Source organism: Aplysia californica, unplaced genomic scaffold, assembly GCF_000002075.1.
Source record: "Aplysia californica isolate F4 #8 unplaced genomic scaffold, AplCal3.0 scaffold00599, whole genome shotgun sequence".
Classification (NCBI taxonomy): domain Eukaryota; kingdom Metazoa; phylum Mollusca; class Gastropoda; order Aplysiida; family Aplysiidae; genus Aplysia; species Aplysia californica.
In genome coordinates, this window is record NW_004797869.1 from 25,469 (window position 1) to 28,585 (window position 3,117).

Sequence of the window (3,117 nt, forward strand, 5' to 3'; positions counted from 1 at the left end):
GGGCGGTGGGCGGTGGGGGGGGGGGTTGGCTGTTAATCTAAGTTTGAGAGGGTTAAGGAGTGCAGCTTGTATTGAATGACGTTCTTGTATTTATAAACAATGCAATCTGTCTGGCTCGGACTTCAGTAGAGCATGTCCATGGTCATCTTTCTCAGTTAGTTTGCTATACGAAACGTTGGAGAGTCCAGAGTTTGTTATTCTTTATTTCCTTCAACCTTTTCCCTCGTTTTTCTTCTTTAAAAAAAATTAAGTCCGTGATTAGGATGGTCTACAATGCAATGTATTGCTTTGTCTTCCATCACAAGCTTGCTTTGTATTTCCTAAGTACAGCTAAGAAACTGAATGTACTTTTATTGGAAATTATCATGTTACTGTGACATACAACCCCCTCCCTCCCTCCTTAAAAAAAGCAAACAAGCAATACACAAATAGCTATTCACAATATGGAAGACAGCCCCCTTTAAGTTTTTAGATATTGTCCTAAACTTAAAGCAACCTTGAACGGATTGGTGGTTACATTTGAATTGCCAATGAGTTCGTTCCTGACAATGTGGAATTTTCAAAACAGAATCGAAAATGTGATTCATCTCTCTTTTCCAGGTCCTGTTAAATGAGGAGCAGAAAAGGTCCATGAATATAGAAAACAACCTTCAACTCCCCCCCCCCCACCCATCCTCCCCTCTCTCCCCCCTTCCCCCTCCCAGTTCCATTGAATCCAGACCACCAATCTGAATGTTCCTTTCTCGTATTCAGGCAGAGACGTGCCCTATTAACTGCATGTTTTCGTCCCTTCCCCGCCCCCCAATAAAAACAAACTTAAAAACAAACGACCAAACAAATAAACCTTTAACGTAAGGAAAGGGGTGGGGTGGATAACGTTTCGCTGAGGGTATCTACTGATACAGTGATACAGTCAAGGCAGCCTTCACGACATGATTTCAAGCTCCGATCCGAGTAGACATGACGTATTCGCCTTCGGCTTCGCTCAAGATTCCTCGCTGTTATCGTCGTCAACGTAATATCGCCGTGATCATGCAGGTGACTTGTCGCCATCTCAACTATCGTCTCTTCATTGTCATCCTTATCCCCCTCAGCTATATCTTGTCATTGATCCAGTACGGGTGGGATCGGCTGATCGGGCCGATCGCCCGACTCGGTCGCCTACGGGGTGCCCACTACAGTTGGATCAGGCCCATCGCCCGACTCGCGTGTTTGTTTTCAGTTTCAGGCGATCGAGTCGGGCGATCGGCCCGATTCAGCTATAGTGGGTACCCCGTATTATAGGGGGTGCCCACATACGCGATCGGGTCGGGTCGAGCCTATCGGGTTGGGTCGCTTTCTTGTGGTTTCAGTGCACACTACAACCCCGTCGCGATTGTACTCGACGACCTGGAAGTTAAAGTAGAGAAACCTTTAACCTACATGCGACTACACCGAGGGCTACAATTGGCTGAACCTTTGACCCATGAATACATAAAATAAGCCAACGATACTCTTGGACTTCCTGCCCTCCATCTCTCTGTCTCTGTCTCTGTCTCTGTCTCTGTCTCTGTCTCTGTCTCTGTCTCTGTCTCTGTCTCTCTCTCAATCTCTCTTTCTCTCTCTCTCTCTCTCTCTCTCTCTCTCTCTCTCTCTCTCTCTCTCTCTCTCTCTCTCTCTCCATGTGTGTGTGTGTGTGTGTGTGTGTGTGTGTGTGTGTGTGTGTGTGCGCGCGCGCGCGTGCGTGCGTGAGTAAGTGCTTGCTTGCTTGCTTTAGTGTCTCTCTCCTTTCTTGTCAATTTTTCACTTCCCATATCAGTCAGAGACCTAGATCTAGATTGACATTGCTAGATCTAGGTCTCTGCATATATCTCTCAACTTATCTCTCTCCCTCCCTGTCACTCTCAATACCCTCCCTCTGTAGTGCTCCTCCTTCTTTGTTATTCGTATCCTTCTTCCTCTAGGCCCATGAGCGCTCCAAACCCGCTGTGAGAAGTGAGAAGACGGTCAAAGGCGTGAGACCGAAACCGGGAATTCCCAGAGTACTTACTTAATGTATTCATGGGTCAAAATGGACACGTGACTCAGCCTTGTTGTGATTGGCTGCAAACCACCCGATCGCGCGATTCGCAAGCCAGAAAACAAACGCGCGATCGGTTTGTGCCACGATGGCCGCTTTGAGCCCTCAATTTGGCTAGCCCTGACTACCTGATGGCCCGACCCGACCCGACCCGACCCGATCGCGTATGTGGGCACGTGTTTTGTTTTTAGTTTCAGTCGACCGAGTCAGGCGATCCGCCCGATCAAGCCGTAGTGGGCACCCCGTATTAATCACCCCACCCTCCGCCCGCCCCAAACCCCTTCCATTGATAATCGAAGCAGACTTTGTGCTGTTGAGACTAGAGAGGTGAGCAGAGTAAGCCTGATTCCCCGTTTGGACTTCTCTGTTGACTGTTGACATCCACACACCCCTTGGCGCTCATATGACCTTATGCAGTTGCGAGCGTCGTAAAACCTTACTAAAACTAAACTAAACCCCTCCCTCCTCTCCCAGACCCAAACTAAACAGTTTTCCTCTCTTCACTCATTTTCTTTCTCTCTCGTCGGGGGTTTCACTGGTGGATGGTTAGTGAACTTCGGCTCACAACAATGTCAAGCATAGCTATTATCTTGGATTAGAATCCATAGGGGTAAAAGATCAAGGGGAAGACCGCGTGGAACCTGGAGAAGAATCAAATAAATGTATTGTACAGAAAAGTGGGAAGACATAGAATGACATCAAGAGGCTAGCTCAGAATAGAGAAAGATGGAAAATGTTTGTTCGTGGCCTGTACCCTGGTGAAGGGTGAGAAAGGCAATGACGATAAGTGTCAGTGAGACGGTGCTAAGGAAGATGGTCACTGGTGTGAATCCTTGAGCAAAATATGACAAGACACGACAACCCAAGTATAAAAACAGGGCTCAGCACAGTAGCGACCAGCAATGGTGAGTTTGTATTGAGTATTGGTGTGACATTGTTTGTTTGGTAACTTTGATAAAATATTCTGTTTACGTATCTATGTGTGTATGTGTAGGAATGTATGTTATTGTACTTCAAATTTCATCACGGGGATCACTTAAGTGGAATTTATTAATTTT